General features: G+C 45.8%; 1 long non-coding RNA gene across 1 annotated transcript; it reads left to right on the forward strand.

Moving 5' to 3' along the window:
• The first annotated feature begins 1,203 nt into the window (after window positions 1–1,203).
• LOC121059131 lies at window positions 1,204–24,638 on the forward strand. The gene is made up of 3 exons (XR_005814442.1): window positions 1,204–1,605; window positions 22,149–22,287; window positions 23,360–24,638. It is a non-coding gene; the product is annotated as an uncharacterized LOC121059131 (long non-coding RNA).
• The last annotated feature ends 602 nt before the right edge of the window (window positions 24,639–25,240 follow it).

Genomic DNA, 25,240 nt, shown 5'->3' on the forward strand with positions numbered 1-25,240 from the left:
CCACCTTACAGCACACAGTTCAGGGCAAAGTCTTGGTGTTTGAGGATCGGGAAAGAATAATATTTCAAAAGAACTGATTTTCCTAGAAATGCGCCTGAAAGTTTAATCAAGCGAAACCCTTCTCTTCCATCTTGGACTGTGAGCCAGATTGGGCATTGGTCCCTGGCAGGGCGATAATAATTATCTGGCAGCCATTCCATGGGCAGTTTTTAAATTGTAGCCTGTCCCTTAATTATTTTGCAGGTTCACCCACAGACACGTCTTTCACCTCCAGCTAAACCCCCCAGGATGCCCCATCTGCTGAGGCTTTTGGGGTGCTCCTCCCAGCAGGGCTTGAGCTGCTCTGCTGCAGTGCTCGGAGCGGGGCAGCACTCATTGGTGCAGAGCAGACTTTGCTCAAGCCCTTTTGTCATTCAGCACCAAAATTCTAGAACCAGATAAAAATTTCGCCCTGGGATTTTTGGAAGGGAGCCTAAACTCCAAAATCCACATGGTTCCATTGTGCCTAATTACAACCTGTCTAAAATTCTAATGGATCCCAGCAGCACAATATTAATCGTAGAGAATTATTGCATTGTACGTACTTTACAGTTAATCTAGTTGTCTAGGTTATTGGACAAAAAGGTTCAATAATAGGAAAACAGCCTGCTGTTGGGTTGAATTTTGCTGGATTATAGATTGAGTTTTTAAGTTTAATGCAATGAGATGGTTGCATAGTACAAAGCGTATTTTAAGTATCTATTTATTAAAGCTGATTTGCACTAGAACTTGTGTTCAAAAGTACACCTGACAGCTAAATGAATAGCAAATTATTTCACAGCAATCTGTGCTATTTTCTGTTGTTTCTGTGCAGCTAGCTCCTGCATGCATTGCAGGTTAAAAGAATTTTCAACCTTCTATTTAATACAATGAAGTTTGTCAGATGTTGTTATTAGTTTTGCCAAATGCCATATCCGAGTGTAATATATGCATAAAAGCCTCGCTGACTCCTTGAGCAGTCTAAGTCTGGTGGAAACAGGCTGCAGCAGTAAGGAGAAACCGAGCAAGGTGGTTTTTGTTTAATCTGGTTCAATCAGCGCGTAATGATAGGCATTAAAATTGCTGGCAAATCCAGTAAAACAATATTATTCCCATTCACCAAGGACAACTCTGGCTGTTTTCTCTGCAGAGGGGGAAGCAGGGGCTGGGTGCCAGCGCTGCACGAAGCAGGATGCTCTAGGTGGGACAGGGCTCTGAGGGCTGCAGTGGCCATGGTCCATGAAATAACAACCATGTTGCAATGGCATCAACAGCCTGAGCACCCCAGGGAAGGGATAGACCCGTAAGCTTGCCAAGGAAGAGTTAACAAAGTGCAGCTGGGGGAGCTCCCCAGGTGTGTGCCCTCAGCAGTGAGCCCAGCTGGGAAGAGTCCCCTCGTCCTGCAGGGAGACCCCCTGCCAGCATCCTATAAAGGCCAAGCCTTCCCCTTAGCTCTGTTTGGGAACTCTTGCTGGGTTTCCTGGTGAGATCATGCATGAGAAATGATATTGAAAGAAGAAATGGAGACTTGCTTGAGGTTTGCTCAAGAGCAGGTTGTGGCAGCATGCCTCCTTCAACCAAAAGCAGGTATGAGAAGTAATGGGGGGATCCATGCTGTAAGCCCCTGAATGGTAGGAGCTGGTTGTGATTGATGCAGATGGTGTGCAGTCTTTTTTTCCCCCCTGTTAGTTTCCTTTCCTAACTTGCTGTGTTCCCTGCCAGGTGCCCCTTGCAGGGCAGAGGAGCTGGGTGCTGGGCCTGGCTCCTCAGGTGGGAGCGGAGAGCCCTGGTCATGGGTTGTGTTCAGAGCAGTGTTCCAGGTGAAGTGGGACCTGTGCAGGTCCTGCCCTGGGGATTTGCTACCTGGAGCCCTCCCCAGGGCAATGTGCCCTACTGCCTCCCTGCTCTGAGGGCCCCTGATCGATATTAAGCAGCATTCAGGCTGTGTTTAACATTGGCAATGCTGAGAAGTGGCTGGAAAGGGGAGGAGGGAAGTCACTGGGGATTTTTATGTGCCATGGGTGGGAAAGCTGGTCACAAGTTTGACCTGATTTATTTAGTTTTCTGGGAATAATAATAATTTTTCTTTGAGCTGACTGTCTGCATGTCAAAGTTTCAGCTCGATTTGAAATGGCTGAAAGATGAATCCCAGAGGAAAAATAATGCTGGTTGTGTCTGAGTGTACTGACAGTCTCTAACTGGAGAGTTGCTCTCCACCTTAATGCACAGCAGTAAAAATTACAGGCTCGTAGAAAGGTCTGTGTTTTGTGTGTTTATGGATTGTTTGCATTGCTGCCCAAGGAAGCAAAAAGGAGAAAAGTGTTTGGCTGTTTCATTGTTGTTAGTTTTTCTAGGCTTGCAATGGAAGGGTTTTAATATGGAGCTACTGAGATACTTGCAGGCAGGTTTTGATGACAGTGTAACTACTTAGGAGGGAAAAACTTGTACAGTAGCAATTCCCAGAGCAACAGCAGCAAATAGAAGAGAAGGGATAACTATTTAACTCCCCCTACCTGCATCTGTGTGTTGTGTATGTGGAAGGGAGGGCTTTGCAAATGCACTAGGAAAGTAATTGAACTCAGGGCTCATCATTATTAAAAGGGAGTTAGAGAAATGTTTCTGACTTTGGGATTATCTGTCCATCCTCGTTGCAGCATTATGTAAAGCTCGAGGCTTGGAGGGAACAAAATCATCTGCAGGAGCACGGACGTGTCTCTGTCTCTGGATAACAGCAAATTGGTGGTTCTGAGGGGCAGATGTATGACAGCACCTTGTATGCTCTGCAGCAGGGCCCGTGGTGAAGGGACAAATGTGAAGGGACATTGCTCAAAGGAAATGATGCAGATGAGAAAAGAATCCCTCTGGTTAGTGAAGTTATTCCAGCAAGTGGCTATATAAATGTCTTTATATTGTTATTTCTGATATTAGTTTGTTGTTCCTCCATGAAAGCTGATTTATTTGAAATGTTATTACTTGAAACACCCTAATCTTTTTGTAATAATTCATATACTGGAGATTACAGTTTTGGAAGGCAGCCCAGCTCTGGCTGGAATCCTATTTATGGATTAAAGGATTTGAACAGCATTGCAAGCTAGATCTCCAAATAGCAGGATAATGTAAACCTGGTTCCATATAAAATGCTTTACCTCTGCAATAGTAACCCCATTAAAGGCAGATTGTTGGAGGATGTTGGACAAGAGGACTTTCATTACAGTGAAGCGGAATATCTTGCACCCCCAAAGAGCAAGGATTTTCCGAGCGGGGTCTTCCCATTGCTCAGATGTCCTGAGCTGCGTTTTGTATCTCCTTTCTTCTGGAAGCCACCAAGCCAACTAATTACAGGGTCTTTGTGGTAGGTTCGAACAGACTGTCTGATGACAGAACCATTGTTCCTGGTGGGAATTGAGACACCACAAAAGGCAAATGAAGTACCCCAGCCAAGTGCTGCTCTCCTGCCCCATTATGGGAGGGAGGCAGCTGGGAGCTGTAATTTCCATGTAAGCAGCAGCACGAGGGCCCACCCCTGAATTCATTAGTGTCACTGGAGGGACAATCCAACCCCAGGAAACTGTAAGCCTTTGGGAGTGTTGTTATTAATTTACCATTTAATGTAATAGTGCAGGGGGAACCCAGTCACAGGCTGGAGTACTGTTGTGCTAATAAGTGCTGCGCAAAATCCAAACTAGAGGATGGCCAATGGCATAATTTAATTATAAGTATGCTTATAATCTGTGCAAAGATAAGTGCAGAAATAGTCTAGAAAATGACTGTGTGAGCCAACATTAAAATTAATGGTTTTAGGACACAGGCAGACTAATTGTTTTTGAGCCTTTTTCATACACTGCAGCAAGCAAGTTTTGAGATGAGGTTTGAAGGAAACCACTGAAGTGGCTCTGTGGGTATTTATGGGCAGCTTTTACCATGATAAATGTGTGCTGAAGCATGGCATTCTGAGCCAAGCAGGGAAACAGCAGCTGAACAAGAGGTGAGGAAGGGAGGATGGACTATGAAGAGCTCTGAAAACTAAAGCAGCTTGTTTGAGGCACTTAGGGGGGATGAGCCAGTGGGAAAGGGTGAGGCAAGCAAAACCTACTAATGCTCCAAAGAAGGATGAGAATTTTGTGGTGGTTGCAATAATTAGGCCACAAGATGATGAAAACCTGGAGAAGGTTAGCTGTGTGCCCTGCAGAAGGCTGAATCTTAGAGATAGTATGCAAAAATCTGCAAGATGTATTGCTACTGAGGATGTAACACCCTGGAGAGACTTTGCAGCTTAAGGTGATGCCCAGCTTTTTGTGCCTATAGAATTTGAGAAAGGCATTTGGGAAGAGTGCTTAGGGGAATATTAAGATCTGTGATGTATATGTGCAATGCTAACACTAAGGAGGAGATGGGGAGAGCATACTGTGACCAGCTGCACAGGGCTGGGGGTGTGTCTGTGTGTGTGTTAGAGAAGAAAAACATGACAGGGATCACCCTTCCCAGGATATCTCACTTTTATATGGTGCAAATACTAATCTGTAAACATAGTGTGTCAGGCTATAATAATCACTTAAAGATGGGGTTTGAGACACGTGTGTTTGTAGGTATCACTTATATCTGTCCACCCAAGTGTGGTTTAAAAGCAGCAGTGTGGGCTGTGGAGCTGGAAATGGTTGCAGCCCCCCTTCCTGAACTGCAGCGTTGCCCTGGGCAAAAATCATTTTGCTGCTCTGGATCTCAGCTTCCTCCTCCATGGAATGGGGTAATATCATGTGCATCCCAGAGGATTTGAGCATTACTTATTTCTATAGGGATTTGAAGGTTAATAGCTTTACGCAAGCCTAATTAATTGCTATTATTTAGTTTAATATTCTATCCAAGTGCTTGGTCCGTAGAAAGCTTGCTCTACCATCCTCTGTGCAGAAAGATTTTGAAGCAGCTTGGTGCATCTGTAGTGCATAAGTGTGAATCCACAAACAAGACTGTGCAACAACATACAGGTATAGTGGCACTTAGTGTGTGCTCAGGGTGTTTTGATGCAGGCAATGGTAGAGCAGCTCGGCAGTGGAAACAAACTCAGGTGGGACAACAAAATAAATGCAGATCATAAACACTCCCTCCTATGATGTGTGTTGTCTAAACACTGTGTTGCTGGTTATTGCATGGCCTTCTACTAATTGAAGATAGATTGAGAGACTGGCAGCTCGAGTAAAATTTCATGTCTCTTAAGACTGTTTTCAGAGAGACCAAACTTTTTTTAAGAACCATTCTGTTAATGTTTTTGCAATAATTTATGGAAGCTTTTGATGTGGCCATGTTCTGGCTGGCAGCCCTGAAGTTTAACGGGATCTGAGACTGGGCTTTGGACATCTGTACCACTTTGAATGCTTTTGCATGTAAACAGAACCAGCGTGGTTCCTGCTGTAAGTTACTTTATTTAGACCTGTGGTAGGAAAATCTTTGCATGCCCATTTGCTAGATCCTGCTTTCCCAACACCTCCTCTCTGGGAATGGTTGTGCAAGGCAGGCTAACTCTGAAATTGGGGTGCACTTGCTGATGCTGCTGTTGTCCTGTTGGTACCACTAGACAGGATGAAGGAGGCCGCTATCAGAACAGGAACCATGGACCAGTCCTGATTAAAGAAAATGTGATGTTAATAACAAACAAAAAGAAAAAAGCTTTAATGTTAGTGCTTTAAAAAAAAACTCACAAAGGATGCTGTAATGCAGTGTCATTTGAGTGGATGCGTGGCATGTCTGAGAAGAAAGATGGATCGCATACATGGTATGCCTGACAGTAGAACTAATAGCTATTGGATGGGGTGTTAAGTATATCATAAAATCAGTGTTAGCCACAGTCAAGATGATGCATTCAAACTGTGCTTTGCCTTCCTGTGCTGAGCCCGTGGGCAGCAGTGATGGGAGCTGAGGGGAGGGCTGAGGAGGAGCTCTCCCAGCCTTCAGTCCTGGCTGCTGCCCTGCAGTGATGGTGGTGCCATGGCATGCGGGGCTCTGGGGAGGCAGGGCTTGCTCTGATGGCACTACTTCAATGTGGCAGCACCTCCTGAACACCCACCTTCCTGTGGCATGGAAGCTTAGTGTGTTTTCTGCAAGTGCACTAGGTCTGAGATGAGGCCTTCCGAAGCAAGAAGGGAGCACAGACCGTCCTGGTCATTGCTCCACAATAACCGCTGCTCTTTGCAGGAGGCAGTTCTAATTTACCTGTTTTCGGCTCCTTCCCTGTTTTAAGGGCCTGTGTTTAGCAGACTCAGGATTTGCCTATGTTTTTGAAGGCTGCTGTGCAAATAGCAGCACTGCAAAGGGCCCAGGTGTGCTCACACTGGAACAAGTGGGAGATTTCCAGGTGCTGGCACCCTCTGGATCTGGTAGTAACTCTTTCCCCTGTACAAATGTCTTTCTATGAGGTAGCACTTTAAAAGAAAGGTTTCATGACAGTGTTAGATATCCATCATCTTCAGCCAGAGAGATGTTGTGTTCCTAAAATGTCTGTCTCATTGAAATCCAAACTATGTGAGGTGGCAATGTTTCTCTCCTCAAAGCTTCTGATCGCTGCTGGGTAAAACACACTTCATTTTATTCTGAGAAGAGGTAATTAAGGAGGAACAATTAACTGAGGGTTATCCCCACTGGGGAAGCAGTGGGGGGAGCAGCACTTGGAGCAGTGCCTCCCAACCTTTTCCAGCCCTGCCTGCACCTCAGGAGGCTCCGGCTCTGGCTCCTGACATGGCCCCGAGCGCTGCCCCCTCGCAGCCTGGCCGCTTGCCCTGACTTGAGCGGGGAGCTGGGCGAGGCGAGTGTGGTGCTGCCTCCTGGTACTGACCTCCTGCTCCATAAATACAGCACTTGTATGTACAGAACTGAGCATCCTGAACCCCCTCGTAGGGCAAGGATGTGGGTGTAAAAAGAGTGGTGCTTCCATGGAGGAAAGTCAGTGGAGACAAACAGCTTGTGCAACACTACCAGGTGCTCCTGCAAATGGCCCAAAATCCCAAGCCCTGTGTTCTCCCATTTGCAGAAGGCTGACATAATGTTTAGCTGTGGTCCCATGGGGGAAAGCTGGAGGAGCTTCTGGAGGTCACGGAACTAGAGCTGGGCTTTGTGCAGCTGCTGCTTTTCTCTGCAGGCAGTGGTATGGCCTGGCAGCCAGGCTGTGGGTTAGGCAACACAATTGGGGATTTATCCCAATGCTCATTTGGCAAAAAGATCTCAGTTACGTGGTGGCTAGCCCCAGGGGTTCATCCATGTTCCTTTACTGGAGCCAACATACTCCCTTGGAGTCTCTGGGATTTTCTGGGGGTTTTGTTACAGGCACTTGGATGCTGCATTGCTCTAACAGATGACAGGAATTTTAAAATACAAGGCAATGAGGAATGCTGTCTTTTCCCAAACTGTCACATGAGCTCCAGTGAGTGCTAAAGCTGATGGAAGATGCTGAAACCCTGGCTGCAGGTCTATGAACCAGTTCTCCAGCCCATTCCCTCCCTGTGCCAGTCGCTGCTGTTACCCAGCACGCCTGAAGCAGCTCTCATGGCTGCGGCCACCTCCTGCTGCAGAGCTGGCTTAGCTTCGTGGCACGGGGAGGTGATTACAAAAGCTACCGAGGGCTTCCAGCAGCACAATTTCCTCAAAATAACAGGCTTTGGCATTTTCGGTCCTTGCCACCAAGCTGAAGAGGGAAAGACGGAGCTGCTGTGGGTCCCATGAGTCCGGCTGCTCAGCAGGGCTCCTCTGGGGTGACCTGCAGGAAGGGGACTTCTGCTTCCTCGCAGCTTGCTGGAGAAATCCAGGCATGAGTGGTGAGGGCTGCATCACGGAGCTGCCAAGCAGAGCTCAGCACCATGGAGCTGCCTCCTCGTGGTCCTGGGCATGGAGCTGGGCTCTGGCTGGTGTCCCCCTGCACCGGCTGCTGCTGCCAGAAGCTGTTGCAGGGCTGTCAAAAGCCAGGTGTGCCCCCGTGTCCTCTTGTGACACTGGGTGGATGCATGGGGCTGGTGGGCTCCTTCCCTGGGCAGGTTTTGGTTCTCAGGTCTCTTTTCCTAAGGGTGTGCATCTTTCCCTATTAATAGTTCCTCCTGGTTTCAGCTGGTGTTCCCATGCAGTAGGGAAATGCAAATATAAAAAGTGTCCCTGTAATTCACCAGTGGCTGTGGAAGAGGCTGGGAGCATGTCCATGTCCATCCCTGGCCGGCAGCAGGACCTGCTCAGGCTGTTGCAATCTCCCTGGCATCACTGGAGCTCTTCCTGCTGCACACTGGTACCAGAAAGAAGGGAATACCTGGAGCTTAGATACAGTATTACATTGTAACTTCTAAATTTTACCTGGCTCTATAAATTTTTTATGGTAAGTTAATTAAAAGCCCAGTTATGGGAGCTTTGGAAAGAAGACATAAATATTTAATATTTATTAAAATATTCATCTGTTACATGTTTTTAATCTTGAATAAATATTTTTGGATAATCAGTTGTATTTTTGTTATGCTAAAAGTTTGCATTGTAAATCCAACCACGATTGATTAAAAAAATGTGCAATCTATTAATTATATAAGAGCACATATGCCACTCAGGACCTGGAAGAGATACAGATGCATGTTTTCCATAAGTTATCAAGGTAATTTGCTTATTGAAACTAAATGAAGGCTTTGATTCATGTAATTACAGCAAGATCTATACCTTCATCTCTATGCAGAGACAACTTTCACGTTTCTTCCGTAATTCTTCCTTTCAAATAAATAAGAGATGGGAAGGAATGATCCTTCCCAGAGGGCTGGGGATGCCTGAGGTCTGGTTGTGGTAGTGGTAGTGAGAAGCTCTCAAGCTCTATTTTGTTTATATACATGGTATTAACTGAAATACTGTGCTTATCGGTCATGTCTCAGGTTGGGATATGGCAGGTGTCTGCCAAACCCTGCGCACAAGGCAGGGCTCACAGGGACTGGTGCCTGGTGCTTGCAGCACAGCATGAAAGTTTTCACTCCAACCTTTTTTTTTTTGCAGTTCCTTGCTGAGAGGAGTATTAATGGCAAAGTAATTTACCAACCTTTTTTTCAGGGTTTTTAAGACCATTTCTAGTGCTTCTTGGACTCCTGTGTTCTCTGAATGAATCACGGTAGCACAAAGTTTCAAAGCAAATGGTACTTAGTGCACGTTTTTCTTAATGAGCTCAAATGCAAGCAGCAGCACTTGCTGACCCTGCCTTCTCTGTCCTGATTTATACGCAGCTTCGTACTCTGTCACTGAAGCTTAAGGATCCCTTAAGTCTCTTTTCCCCTTTGCAAGACAAATAAAAGGCTGTTACTGCAAATTAGAATGGAAGTCAGAGCTGCTGAAGATACCAGAAACAAAACAAAGAAAAAAATGCAAGGATTGTTTGGGGCTTTTGCTGCTATTCTCAGTAGAAGGATTACTGTTGATTTTTATGAAAAGTTCATCCTGGAGGCAGTAGGCAGTCGCATTACTTTAGCAAGATTGAGCTGTTTAAAATTTCAGGGTTGTCCGCCAAAAAAATAATAATAGGAAGTTGTATAGAGAGGAATGTGCTGACAGCAGTAATGTTTGGGTAATAATTCATGTGTTGTAGATGATGCTCTGGAAAGCTGCCCGGCTGGCTAATGCAGATTGGGGATGCTCGTGTGCTGATGGCTGTACAATTGATTGGCATTTCTGCTCCATCATGAAATCAGTTTGCAAATGAAATGGAGGTGGTTTCAGGAGGCAGGGGTGGGCAGGGACCTTGCACAGCAGTGCTGGCTGTGGCTGCAGAGCACAGGCTGTGTTACAGCCTTGGTTCAGCTTCAGGCCCAGGTCATCCAGTAGCACAAAAAGGCAAAAATTCTTTGTTTCTCCCACCAATGTAACCTTGCTTGAGCCTCTCCACAAGCTCCAAAATGGGGGATGTCTCTTAACAGTTTGTGGATTGCTCTAAGCCCAAACAAGGGGACCAAATGCCAGACGCATGATCTGTTGGTGATGTATTTAAAATTTCCTCGTAGATTCTTTCTTTAGAAGGGGTTGAAGTGACAAATAGCTGTTGTTATTTTGGCTCTGTGAACACTTCAAAGTCCCCATCAGCACACACAGCTCACTAAAATGCAAATTGCACACCATTGGCAACTTTATTGCACATGAAAAACAAATTTCATTTAGCTCATAAGTTATCAGGAAAAACAATTGTCTCTTCCCACTCCTGAGCAGAACTGAAAGAGGAGACAGCACTGTCCTTGAGAGACCTGGATGCCAGCCATGCTGTGAAATAGGCTATTGGGCACCACCAGCATTGCTTGGAGCATCTTCATAAATTATTAAAAAATAAGCAACACCTGAGGAATAACTAAGTGTGCTTGATGACCTGAGTGCTTTGTTCTGTGTTGCTCTTTGTTGCCATTATCACTGTTCAATCTCAGCTGCTGCTGAGTGTGCACAAGCCACTGGTCCTTCAGGATTTAAAAACAGGCATGTGCTGGATTGAGCAGGACCCTGCTGCACCTTCTGCAGGGAGCTGGAAGTGGGGTTACTTAATAGCACCTGGCTGGACATGCAACCAGGCACCTTCCTGGGCGATGCTCCTCAGGCAGTGCTGCTGCAGTATGTGCTGAGTGACAAAGGCTCAAAGTGATCTTACTGACTTCACCAGGTTCAGGGGCAGCTCCTTCAGCTGCTGCCCTGTCTTTAGGTGTTCGCACCCCAGCTTGGTGCAGAAACTTAGCACAGATAAATAATCTGGGGTTTGAGATTCCTTTGGATATCTATTTGGAGACATGACTGAGATCTGGTGCACCTACAAATGCCGAAATTACCCCTGCAAATCTCCTCCAGAGTCAGGATAACTTTAGTGTCATTTAGTGGTTTCTAGGAATTACAAGCACAAAAAGTATTAAGGCCTTTAAAACCTGACTGAGACCTCAAGTTAAGCCCCCAGAAATAACAAAGTTTAGGGAAAAACACACAGTAAAGCTGCAGAAAAGGATTAAGAAGGCGGGGGGAAAAAAAGCCAATGGGGACAAGTAATTCTGGCTGTATGTGATGAGGTGATATAATGTTTATGCTATTGATGGAGCTGGGGACTCCTTCCAGGTTTATACGCAACCACTCCTTTCTTTTTAAATCTGTAGTCGTTCTCCCATATTTTTGTAGGATACTGACATCATTTAAGAAGGAACTAAATTTTTAAGAGCAAAGATTTTGATCTATTTCCCAGTAGTATTCAGAGCCTGAAAGTGTTCTGCTGCCTCTGAAGCCCTCACCAGGAAAACAGGGAGCACTCAAAAGCCAAAACCCAGGGCCATGGTGTGGGCAGCTGCGGAGACCCAGCCTGAATGTGATCTGGCTGAAGACCCCAAAAGCCAAGGGAACATTTTGGGGTTTGGGGGCTCTGGCTCTTGCTCCCTGTCCTGTCTGGAGAGGCCTGTGTGTCCCAGGAGCTGGAGTGGCAGTGGATGCCTCTACCCAGGGCACCGCCACCTGTTCCACCTCGCCTGAATCTGAGAGTGTTCCTGTGTCAGATCATATTAAAAGGGTTATAAATTCTTCTGGCAGGAGTCTGCATTTTAGGATTGATGAGTGTGATCAGCAAGCTATTCAAATAAGTATGCGTATTATTAAAGCCCTGCTAGGAGCAGGATGACATGCAGAGAAACTAATGCAAAGCAATTTCTCCTTCATTTCTGAGTCTTACCCAGTTTTAATGGTGGATAATAACATTAGTTTTTAATTGTTTCTTTGGGTAGATTTACTGCTTTTGTTTGCATTTGCATGTTTCCACAACTTGGGATTTGTATGGCTCGTGTGGGAAGTGGACGTACATGCACAGACACATGCATCAAGCTAGCCAAAGGCATTTGAAAGACAGCCAGGGCTAGGACCAGAAAACTAAAATGGAAAAAAAATCAAGTAGCTTTCCAATTATCTACATTTTTATGAGCTTGGATGTGATATAATTCCCACCTACTGGGACAATTCCGGAGCTGTTTGTTCAATATTTATCTGGTTCCAAGTCAGACAAAGTCCCCAGATCTCCAGGCAATGTGAATCACCGTGGATCTGGCCACTTTGGTGACTTGCATTAGCTGAGATTTCACCCAATCTGCCCAGCAGTTCCAAGACACCAGGTGTACTACATGTGTGTCCTAATGTTAGAGAAGGATTTGGCTTGTGCTTCTGTAAACCAACAAAGAAATCTGATGAGTGTGTTGGGCAAACCACACGGCAGCCCCCTGGGTCAGACTTGGCTGCAGGAGTGTGGACCCAGGTGGTGCCAGCCCATGGCCATCCTGCCTGGGCTTGTGTGAGCAGCTCTGAATGCTTCCAGCTGCTGGGCTGAGCAGGGCACCCATGTCAGGAAGGTGTTTGGTGGGCAGCCAGCCCAGGGGCACCCTCCTCCAGTGCAAACGGGTTGTATCTCGTGACTGCAACTGAGAGGTGCCCCAGGGGAGGTGTTTTCTTTCAGAAGAAGTCTCTCTAGGTATGTCTAGTACATGTCTTTGTTTTGTTTCAGTCTTTTAAATTGATACACTCCCATTTCCTGAATGGCTTAAGGTGTTTTTCTATAATTACAGTAATAAAAACCTCTGACCAGCAGTAATTAGCTAGTTACAAAGCAGTCCTCTCAAGTGCCTCATCCCAAAGCCAGGCTTCTGCTGCATGCCGGAGAATTTTTGCCTGGTTTTCAGCACAGAAATTAGGAGATGGTATAAAAATCACTACTTTTTTGAGGTAGGCAATTTTTAATGTGGTAATCATCTGTTTCCTGAAAAAAAGTTAAAATGGAGACCTGGGGAAGAAAATGCCCTACAAAGTGTGAGCAAAACCCTTCGGAGCATCCTAAGGAAGCTCTGGGTTTGACCCTGCACAGCTGCATGCAGCTCTCACCAGCACAAACCCAGGTGCTCTGATTGCTAATTTAGGCCAAGGGTATTTTAAAATGGGACATCTAAAAGCATGAAGCCCAGTGGCATGGGTTAAGAGCAGCTGCTGCTGCTGGAAGGCCACCTTCCAAATGCAACTCCTTATAGATGATGAGCACTTCTGTAAAGTCTTGCCACTTATCTGTGAAACTCCAGCAGATCAAGACCTATGAATTATTAGTGTAATGAGATTAGGCATACATTTATACTACATGGTCTTAAGTTGCTTCAAATTCTGAAGATGAGATAGGGTCAAGCATGAGAGGGCGATGTGGCAGGTGCTGGCATCAGGCTGTGAGTGACTTGTCTTCTGATCTGCGCTGCCACCTCCCTGCTGGGTGCATTTCCCATTTCCTTCTCTCCCCAGGATTTGGCCGGGGAACTTGATCTCCAAAATTGGCAAGGAGCAAAAATTGTTCATGGGCACTTGAACTGGAGGAGGAAGGAATAGAGGGGAGAAGGGATAGAGGGAATTGTGAGACAGAATAGCGGGGATTGGAAGGAGGGATAGGGTGAAAGAGGCGGTGCTGTCAGTGCTGCATGGAGCAAGTGCAAGTGCTCTGGGTGTTTCCTGCTGTGCAGGTTTATGTTGTGCAGATTTATGCAACCTCTGAATGTCAACAGCAGCACCTGACTCCCCCCACCTTGTTTTCTTTCTGGAGAAGCTGAGATGAACCCCCTGAGGAGAGCCCTCAGTGTGCAGACATGAGAGCAGCAGGTTCCTTGTTGCTCACAGCTGCCTGGGGGCTTGCCCCACATTGCTGCTAAAGGTGGTGGAAGGATGGAGGGCAGCTCATGAGATCTTTCATGTCCTGCCTCAAAACTGATTTGTGAAAGAGATGCACCTTCTGAAAAAAAAATTGAAGACTGCTGTGTTGTTACAGCACCTCTCACCTGACAATGAGTCAGCTCACTGTCCAGCAAATGTCTTTTCCATCTCTGAAATCAGAGCATCCACAAAGAGAAATGAAAAAGGCTTAAAATTGTCCTGGTTTCGGTTAGGACAGAGTTAATTTTCCTCCTAGTAGCTGGCAGGGTGCTATGTTTTGGATTAGGATGAGAAGAGCGCTGATAACATGCTGATGTTTTAATTGTTGTAGAGCAGTGCTTACACCAAGCCAAGGACTTTTCAGCTTCTTGCTCTGTCCTGCCAGCAGGCAGGCTGGGGGTGCAGCAGGAGCTGGGAGGGGACAGACCCAGGACAGCTGACCCAAACTGGCCAAAGGGGTATTCCATACCATCCGATGTCATGCTGAACAATATATAGGGGTGGCTAGCCGGGGTGGGGGGCCAGCTGCTCGGGGATAGACTGGGCATCGGTCAGCGGGTGGTGAGCAATTGCATTGTGCATCACTTGTTTCGTACACATTATTATTAGTAATACTATTATCATTGTTATTATTATTGTTGTTATTATTTTCCTGTCTTAATAAACTGTCTTTATCTCAACTCACAGGCTTCACTTTCCTGTTTCTCTCCCCCATCCCAGAGAGGGAGGGGGGAAGGTGAGCGAACGGCTGTGTGGTGTTTAGCTGCTGGCCGGGTTAAACCACAACAAAATGTAACAGCCTCTAGGATATTTTGGTCAATGATCATGATGTAAAATTGTGTAGAGATGGATTGGTGAATGGATAGATGGTTATAAAGTTAAAGAAATGTCACAAACTAATTTTAAATTAATGACACCTTATAGGTCTTTACTGCCTTCCATCTGAGGATCTCAAGCTGACATACTGGCACTTATTAATTAGAAGTCATTTTACAAGAGAACAAGCTGAGGATGAGAATGGAGAAGTTGCTCTTGGCCCATCGTAAGTCAGATGCTGGTGATGAAGACAGCAATAAAAAACAAGGACGTGGGCTCTCAGCCGCGTGCTTGGAGTGTGTGGAGATGCTGATCAGAAAGGCAGGGGAAATAAATTCTGCAGAAAGGTGAAAACAACTCTCAGGTCAAATAAGATTTATTTTGCTCAGAGTTGAAGTCAACGAGGCTCTCTAAGGGAGAAAGGAGGTAACAAATTTGTGCCATGAAAAAAACCCCAATGTGAAAACCTGCATGCAGCATAACCCTGCTGAATTCATTACGGTGTGATGGGCTCTGTAGATATGCGATGTTCTGTTCATTTATCTGATCTCATACACACTCTAAGCTTCTTTCAATTCTTCATGTTTATTTGTATCTGCTTACAGGTTTAATTAAAAGCAAAACATTTTAAAAGAAAGAAACAGAAATGAGAAGTAACAAAGGTGAGGAGAGAAGTGAAGTGAGAGCAGAGGAGGGTGGGGAGAGAAGCGAGGGGCCTTGCTGACTCCTGGCTGCCTTTCACTCAGCTTTGAGAAGCCATCAGGTAAAATTAATTTTTAACAATGCAGACTGTACAGACTAATTTCTGTGCTGGGACCAGGCCGGATCCTTTCTTGATCAAGCTTAACAGGAAAGGATTTAAATTGAGGCTCTTGCACTGAAAAGATAGGACATTAATCTAAGCTCTTACACAAGTCAGGAACAAAGTTAATTTTTTTAATGATGAAATAGCTTATCTGCGGGAAGATATCCTCCCACACTGACACACTACCCACGACTGGAAGTCTGTGCAAGATTAATAAAGCCATATTAGGGGAAAATTGCGGGTTGGCCAAAACTGTAATTAGCTTGTGTCCTCTTGGGGCTGAGCCCCTTGGAGAGGTCAAACACTGGCTGGATGAGGATGCCCAGCTTTCTAAGATGGAAGTGGAAAGATGCTGGCAAAGCTGCAGGAGTCTGACACATCCCCTGGTGATGTGCAGGAGGCTTTGCACCAGGGCAGCATCAGCTCTTCCAAAGGTGCTTTCAGGGTTTGCACCGAATGAAGGAAGACGAGGTACCCAAACCGTGAGAACCCTTCAGCTGCAGAGGCACAGGGTGATGCCTGTGCTCCCCATGCCTCCCCAGGAGGTAGTGAGTGATGCAAAATCACAAGCAAGCTGTGAACTTTTTCACCCTTTTCATTAAATTAGCATTTGTGCTGCTCCAGGGGCAGATTCTTGGGGGGCAGAAACCCTTCCAGCCCTGCAGAGACCGGCAGGGCTGTGTGAGGGCCCATTCCAGGAGGCACTGGTGGGGTAGCTGTAACTGGGACCACCAAGCAGGGCCACCTACATGTTGCTTGCTGGCTGCGTTGTCAATCAGCGCTGTAAGGATCTTCTGTTGGGTGGTGTGCTTGCCACAGCCATGTTCTGATGCGATATCGTGCCACCAAGGTGAGATTTGCTCAGACTGAACAATAAGTCATGTGGAGGCAGAGCCAAAAAGATAACACTCGCTGCTAGCATTATCTTTGCTTTATTGTAGATGAGCCCTTTCCTTGTGGAGCCTAGTCATCTGTTAGCCCTGCTAGAGTCCAGAAGAATTTAAGGTAAATTACATAAATATTAGGGGTTGCCACTCTAAACATTCCAGTTTGGCCCGTTCTTTTTTCCCCAATGAGTATAGCTTGGTCAAACAAATAGCTCCTTAATTAACCACCTGCTTTGTTCAAATGGGGCAACTGTTTGATGGCATGGGAAGGATCAAATAGTATGCTTGATTTTAATTAAAAAAGGGGGGGGGGTTGAATAGCCCTTAATCCAGTTAACTGGAGAGTTAACCAGGTTCTGTTCTCTTCTGCACCGGAGTCATCTCAGTTACCCACCGACTCCGGGTATCTTCTGTGGCAAACTGGGGCAGCGTGCAGCCAGGTGCCAAACTTCAATATTAAAATGCAACAGAATGAAAGTGAAATATTAGTTTTTCCTTCTCACATGCAGCCCCACTCTGCCTTTGAAGAAAGTGAGCCACATGAAAAATGGATGAAAAGGTTCCTCTGGAAATTGCAGTGTTTGCCTTTAGCAGAGATTGAAATTTGGGAATAGGTCAACAAAAGTGCTCGGATACTTAAAGGGATTTACTAATTCACTGTGTAAACCTAAACAAGCTTTAGTTGCCACCTAATGAAGAGAAAAATGATTAGTCTGTTATTCCAGCCCTTTGTCTGCTGCCTCAGAATGAGCCTGAGCACCAGAGTGATGCCCCAAACCAGTGTCTGTGTTTATCCAAATCGGGGGGCTGTGCTCTGGGTGGGGAGTCCCTGGGGTTTTGGTGCCTGCCTCTGGGGATGGGGGCACAGGGCTGGGGGTGCTGGGGGGCCTGGAGCCCACCTCCACGGGCCTGTGCGCAGAGGGGCTCTGCGGGATTTATGTTAGCAGATGCTGCTTGGCTTAAAAATCCATCATGTCAAATGCTCTCACCCATTCAGGCATTAGCATGTGTTTATTTTTGTGGCTGCATTGTGTGATGGTCTAGGAGCCCAGGCTGGAGAATGCTTGTTGGTTTTTCACGCTGTGTAAATCACCAGATGTGCTTTATTTCTGCAATTTTGTTTCACTTTAGCATGACAGAATGGGACAAAAGGGTAAGAGCAGGATGATGGGGAAATAGTTTGGTTTTCTTATCAGAAACAAAACAAACCGCGCACACTATATCCATGGCATGACCCCAGGCACTGGGGCTCAGCCACCTAGTGCCAAGAGGTGAGCGGAGCTGCAGCAGGCGGTTCTCGGGCAGCTGGGCACACCCAAACCACCAGCTGCAGGTGGCTCTTGGGGTGGCCCCTCAAAAAAAGAAACACACTTTTTTTCTATCTGCCTCCCAGACCCAAACTGCTCTGTGCAAACCGTTGCTGTGAGGCTGAGCAGCCAGTGTCTGTCCCTGCAGCCGGTGGCGGGGATTGCTTGGTCCCTTCAGCCAAGGTTGCCTCCTGTGCTGGTTGTGCAAACAACTCTTCTGTCCTGAAAATGTTTGAGCTGGATGCTGTGCATGGGGTTGCAGCTGGAACATCCTGGGCTGCAGGACAGACGTGCTCCTGGACAGCTCTGCCAGATCCTGGGAAGATCCCCAAATCCCAATTCTGGGAAGCTGTGCGGAGCCAGCCTCTCCAAGCTGGTTGTTCATGAGGCTGAAGCCTTGCTTTGCTATGTGCTTCAGTGAGGGCCCATAGAAAAATGATCTGTCCCCTTCAGAGAGGGGCTGCACCAGGGTCAGTCACCTGCCGAGGTTTACAAGGGGATTCAGTTATCTGTGCTCCTCTGACCTTAAGATCTGAAGCACCAGAAAATGTCTCCGTTTAAGCATCTGGGGATATAACCGCATCAGTCTTCCTCCTGCGGGGTCCTCTGCTCTGCCCTTTTTATTGTCTGAGATCTTGTTCAAATCCTGGCTCTTTCACATGAGATCAGCTGCTGCTTTGCTGCAGTCAGACGGAAGGGAAGCCAAACAGACCTCTGTTCCCTGTACAGCTGCCATGCTGGGTCATACACACTCCTCTGGCTGCTTTTCCTGCAGAGGCTTCGAGCCCTCAGCAAAGCGCCTGCAGGACCCCCGACCCCTCCAGCAGGGAGCAGGACTGCAGGGGCTGGGAGCACGGCGTTTCCAGTGTGTGGATGCTTATTTGCTGGAGGAGGAACATCCCCTGTGCCAAACCTACCTGCGGGATATGCTGATGGGGGAAACCCTTGTGAAAGAAAAAAATGTATTTTTCTTCTGGTAGTAGTGGGAAGATCGTGGAGCAAAATCTGTGATCTAAAAACTTAACGGAGTGCAGCCAGAGGGGTGTGAGCAGTCCCAGGATGTGCTGTGGTCAGACCCGGGTTTGTAGCATACCTGAGTGGCAGCTGCATACCCAATGCATAATATTTCATTTTAATGGGGGATCTGCGGTACTCATGCTCCCATCACACACTTCACAGGCTGAATTAGTGGTAAGTATTTGGTTTAATTTTACAGAACAGGAAAAGCTGCAGTAATGTAAAGCTGCTGTGACATGCTTACACACACTCAGGCTCCCCTTAGAAATGATGGATCGTGTTTAAGTATTGGCATCCAGCTAACCTGCCTGCTGTCAAGAGCATACTATATTTTCTAGGCTACTTTCCATTTTCCGTATTAGCATACAGAAGGAGAGAGATCATGCTTAAATGAATTTGTTTAGCTTTAATAACATTTTTGAATGTCTCCAAAAATCACACCACCGCTATTGGCTCAGTGCTGTATTTCAGGCTTTGATTTAAATGTCTCTCCATTTGTTTGGGGTCAGATTAGATCATTAGCAGTGTGTGCGTATAGCTTACCATTCCCGTCTTGGGGAAGATGCGCACCCTGAGCACCGCATTAGCCAGAAAAGCTCATAGAAATGAGCTTTGCAGTGGGCAAGTCTGGTGTGCGATGGGTCTTCTGCTAAATCAGACCTTCAGGTCTGTGCTGGGCCTCCCCTGGGATTTTTGACGCTACAGCCCTTGTAACCCGTACAATGCATCCCATCCCCACGTGCCCTGATGACTTCTCCAGTTTATTCCCTTTTCAGTTCAGCATCTCTTGCTGCACAGTCCTGCTGCAGAGGTTCTTACCTAAGAAATGTAATCAATGACTTGATTTCAGTGCTGTAGGTGTTCCCTATAGAATTTCCATATTCCATCAATTAGTAGGACTGAATTTCATATTACTTAACATCTAAATGCCTAGAAGGCAGGCGAGTCCAGCATCTCCATCTATATTTGCTGGGATTATTGCTTAAAGGTGGCTTAGCTACTAAGCCACTGCTGTAAAAGCTCCATTAACTTCTTTACGTGTTGTACACGTGAGCTGGAAGGATTTCAGTACCACAAGTTGAATAAAGAAACCTGACACCCATTCTTCAGGCAATTAGACTTTGTAAAGTAAACTATCTGTATTTCATTAAGGAAATGGATCCTTCAGCACTGGGAATACCATTTATGAATATTTCCTTGTAATGGAAAAGTGAGCATGTTGACAGGATGAATTATTAGATGTATTTACAAACAGCTGTTAAAAAGCCTATGTGCAAGTCCCAGCTGTATTTCTTCCCTTTTTTTATGTAGGGTTTATTGCAGTTACACTTTGAAAAGCTAGCCTGATTGGCTTTCTAGCAAGGAGAGGTAAGCTTGATTAATTTATTCCTACTCCATGAGGCTGCAGTCACAACTGGTGGAGCGGTCTGTCTGTCTGCAGTTTATTCACAACTGGAATTAACCCAAGGGCAGACAACAAGTACGTGGCCTGTGTGTTGTTTAATTACATCTGTTGTGTACATCTGATACCGAAATCAATAACTTTGCATCTTTCTGCAGTCGTGCCAACTTCTCACAGAATTCTTCTTGTTCGTGTGGGTGATAGAAGAGAAATGAGGGCATCAGCGGAATTTGTCTGCGCACCGGCTGGGGACGAGGGTTAGGATCCCAGTGACACTGTGATGGCTCTGGCATGGTTTGCTGCCTGATACTGCAGGTTGCAGGGACAGATAAAGAAGGATTAAGACCAAGATATTGCCACTTGAGGTATTGTAAATGCTACTTCTAAATTTGTCAACTTGGAACTTATAGGATATACGAATCCTACAGCATTAGACAGATCACAAGTACAGAATATGCAATGAGATTATTGCCAAGAGTCAGATTTCTCCTGTCTGCACCCCCTCCTGCTGTCACTTCACCATCTCAGTCATTCTCTGCTTTGTTGATGAAAGAGATACAACAGCCCTTGGCTCTAGTGCTGCACCCGAAGGGCTTTGGGACCATGGATGCATGGCACTGCAGCAGCGCGAGCTTGACCTAAAATAGCTGCTGCTGCACTCCGCGGTTAATTTCACCCTGTATCCCCAGCCAGCCTCTAGCAGCTCTGTTTTTTTCTTTGACTAGACGCCATGTGGAAAGTTCCTTGTGTTGTTTCCATCTGACTGCAGCAGCATCTGCTGCTGCTGCTAAATCCGCGACGAGACTCGGGCACGGCGGTGCCAGCCTGGCACTGCCCGTGGGTGGCAGCAGCTGCTGGGTGCGTGCCGGGGGCCGGCGGGTCTCCGGGCGGTCATCACCCACCTCAGTGAGCCTCGGTCTTCTCATGTCTCCTTGTTGGTCCTCTTTGCAATGCTCTCTGGCATGAGCTCGAGTCCATCTCTAGCTACCAAGGCTGTGGAGCATCTGCTGGAGATCACAGTATGCCTGTGCTTACACATAAGGACATGCTTAAATGCGTTTTCTCTTTGGGGACCTACTGCCACCTCGGGTTTCCCTGGCCATCCGTGTTCTCAGGGTGTGTGTGAGGTTTAAACCTCTCCTAGAGGTTCTCCTGTTCTCTGCTCCAGGGCCGGTTTCACCGAGGAAGAGATGGTGGAGCTGGAAGGTGGTGAAGAAGGGGAGTACCTGGGGCATTAGAGCTGCTGAGAACATCCGGGAACAAGCTCTAGGCTTTAGTGACTTGGTTTGTGAGGTTGGTTTTCACCTTGTCTGACTCTGGGTCTCCCCTGGCTCCAGCAGGTATTCATTTGCCATACAGGACTGCAGGAGAACGTTGTTCCTGAATGGGAATGGGAGACAGGCTGTGTGAATTCTCTATTTATATCCATAGCTTTTACGCATTTACTCAAGCCAGCTCTGTTTTCATGTGTTATGATTCTGAGTATTTCAGGTCTCTCTAAGCTAAATCCATAAAACAAATGTCATTTTTAAAAGATTTTAAAGTTAATTAAAGAAATGGAAGCGTATACTTCTAAAGAGGTTAGATTTGCCATAGTACCTGTATATAATGCACCTAGTTTCAAAGGATGTCTAATGAAGGATACGTTCTCTCTCCTGGGTGCTTAGGTTGATGAGAAACATCTTTGTAAGGAAAATTGACTTTGGAAATGGTTCAAAGCAAGCGGCTTTTTTATAAGTTCATGCCAAGTGACTGATTTGGTCCATAGATTCATCAGATCGTTGCATCCAATAATATAATTTTGCTTATCTATTTTATATATGATCAATATGATAAATATTACAGAAACAGGGAAGTGCCAACTAGATTATTTCTGGCTGTAGCAGAGTGGCGAAGGGGCATGCTCCAGCTTCCACTGTGTGCCTTGTGAAGCAGAAAAGCAATTCAGTCAGGCTAAAGGCTACAGATGAGGCTGTATGTTCTCTGCAATAAATGCAAATGATTTGAATTCATTTCACTGGTAAGAGAAAAAAATTAAAGCTGAAGATGTTGCAGATCAAGGAATTCAACTTTAAACAGAGGCAAAATTAACATAAAAGAAAACATGGCAATAAAGAGAAGGGAAAAATAGATTTCACTAAAATAATCTGTTAATGAATAGACCATGATCTATTTCTGAAGTACCTCTCTGTGGTGTGTTTTCACCCCATCTTTTTTTTTTTTAGAGCATGTACAATAGCATTATGGCCTAACTGCAATCAGTCTGCTGCGAACAGCTTGTATATATTTGGATGTTCACTGGTCCATGAGAGCAAATCGTCCTCCCTTACCATCAAAGACCTTCTTTTCCAGTTCCTTTATTAGGTAACAAACAGTTCCTATTTGTTTTGTTCTTCAGTGTTGAGCACATTTGTGGTTTTTTTCTGGCTCTATTTTTATTTTTGTTTAGATTTGTTAATGAATTATGTTTTTTATTGTTTGCAAGGGGCAGTGTTGCAGTGTCTACTGTTTTTCACTAAGAAATACTGCAAAAATACCTTGTAGTGAAATACAGCGTAGAGCTTATCAATACAGTGTATAGACCCAACTGGGATTCTTCCATGAAACATTCGCTACAGCATGATGTTGGGGTAACTTTTCTAAAGCCTCTTTAGTGGAAAGTAAATTCTCACTTGTTCATGGCAAGTGCCATAAATACTAAATGAGAGCCCAGCATCTCACACACCTGGTGTCCAGGGCCACAAAAGATAAATGATAAAATCTTCTTGAAGTAAGATGTTCAGATTTACAGATAGCCTGCTCAAGTCCCTTGTTTAAATTTAGCTCGAATTCTTTCCCTGCTTGGGACTTCTGCTCATTTCAGCATGCGGAGGGGCGAGCGGGCAGGGCCGTGCCCCATGGTGAGGGCTCTGCATGCTTGGGAACGACCCCATCTGGCAGAGAAATGGGCTCTGAGGCACATTTTGGGAGTCATCATGAATAACTTGAAATGGTTCAAGCCCTGAAAATGCCATGGGATGTGAAGCCTGAGGACGCTGTGGTGCTGGAGGTGCTGAGGGGTTCAGAGATGGCAACCAGACATTGCCACGAGTGTGCATTTGGTTCCCCCCCTGCCCCTTTCCCCTCTTTCTGGGTTAAATCTCGGGCCCAAGCAACATCAGAAATCATGGAACAGAAAAATCCTTGCATTCGTAATTAGGAACAGCCTTTCCCCTTTGTCTGGGCTGGGTATATTTAATATTTAACTGCTCCAATTCCACTGCCAATGCATATTTGCCAAGGAAAACTTTCTCTTTTAAACCTTCCACTTACCCAAATAAAGAGGGAGGTGCTGGAAGTAGGTCTTGGCACAGCCATTGGGGGGATTTAAGCTGGGAAGAATAATACTCGGTCTCCTTATTTTCTGATCTTGTCCATTTCCCTCTCTTTGACACAGTGAGCTGCTTTGCTTATGGGGATGCCCAGCAGGCACAGACCCTGCAGAGCATGTGGTGGTGTTTCTGGTGTCGGACACGGGGTGGGAGTACGGCAGGATTTGTCCCAGCACAGAAACCACATCAGCGAGGATTTGCTGGCACCAGGAGGTGCCTTCACCACTACCTGGAGTTATTCTGGGAGAAGAACTCCTTGTTTTGGTCCTTGCCTCATGAGAAGGAACCTGCTGGGAATCAGAGCAGCTCCCTGAGGCTCGGTGGAAGCTCTGGGCTTGCTCCGAGGAAACTTGATGGTTTCTCCTGGCCTGGCACAGGCCAACATGGACTTCCATGGTGTGTGGCTGTGGGCTTGCTCCCAGTGGGAGCTGGGGCTGTCCAGGCTGATTTCTCCCAGGCCTGAGAGCTTGGGTCAGCACTGAATGGCTTCCTGCAGGTGGCATGGAGGGCAGGAGGCAGCTGGCTGCAGGGCTGCTGCCAGCTCCTTTAATTAGGCAATGCAAACGGGCTGCAAGGGAGAAGGTGCCAGGGAATGTAAAAGCAGCTCATGAAAGGGAGTGCAGACAAGGAAGGGAGAAATTATTCAGATAGCCCTAAAGTTTACTTTTAAGATGTCTTTTATTTTTTTCATTTTCATATATTTTCCTTGATCTTTTGAGAGAAAAAGATTGGTCCATAGACAGATCTCCAAAGAGATTATTTTTTTCAGCCTCGCTATTGCTTTAATCCGTGGTCTCTTCAGACAGGGAATATTTAATTGGTGCACTGGTGAAATAAAATGTTTAAATAGCTTGTACAGCAATCTTTTTCCCTCTGTTGTGGCATTAGTTCCCCAATATTCCTTGGCCGCTTGCTGGGTATTGAGGCAAAGAAAGGAACCAGAGGAGGTCCCTCTCTATAAATCTGTCTGTGATGTGAAAACTCCCTGGATACACTTATCATACATGATCCAATACATCAATTAACCCGAGACCTTGCTGCAATAATCACACACAAATAAATCACTCTCTGTGATGCATCTTTTTTTGACTCAAGCAGGTTTCTGTGCAGTGGGGATGCACTGCGGGACACAGGAGAGGTGAGCCTCAGCTTTGTGCTCAGCACTGGGCCCGAGCATCTCCCTGGATGCTTAAAATTAGGTGTTCCTTGGGCAGCCCTGCCTAAAACGCATGTGCACACAAGCACTGAGAGAGGTAGAGGGAGCTTCTGGAGAAGCAGATTAGATGGAAAGATATCCTGCAAAATAATGAGGTAAATTAAAAGGCTGGTGCACTTGAAGTCTATTTTTTTTCTCCCCCCCCCCGGGAGTCTGTATTCTTGGTGATTGTATCAAGATTGATAATAAAAATGTTCAAAATGAGCCTGTACCTGTTCTGGGTTTCTCTGACTTTGGCTGAATGCTCTGAAGAGAGAGGAGTTTCTTTTAACGTCTGCGTTTGCTTTTGACTATGAGTATCTCCCTCCCCACCCTTTCCTGAAAAAAAAAACTCCTAAAAATACTGAAAAGAGCATGAAATGATAAGCAGACTTCAGGCTCTGCATTCCTCAGTCACTTACAAAATGCTTTGCGGAATTCACAGCAGAAGATTAACAATCACAGAGCCACAAATCAAAGGATTTCCAACTCCATCCCCCTTCCCACCCATTATACAGTGAAAAAATCTCAATCTGCTCAGACAGGAGGGAAAAATCAGATGAAATTATGGCTTTAAATAATTTAGTTTTGCATTGTTAGTAATAAACACTGCCTACAGGAAAAATTAAAAAGACTGTTGTAGAATAAAAGGCAGAGCTTACAGCATCTTTGACAATATGTTTCATATTTTATGTTCATTAGGACAGGGAGCCTGAAGTACTCATTTCTTTATGATGAAGGAACTAAAGAT

The sequence above is a fragment of the Cygnus olor genome, chromosome 24, assembly GCF_009769625.2.
Source record: "Cygnus olor isolate bCygOlo1 chromosome 24, bCygOlo1.pri.v2, whole genome shotgun sequence".
NCBI classification, from domain to species: Eukaryota; Metazoa; Chordata; class Aves; order Anseriformes; family Anatidae; genus Cygnus; species Cygnus olor.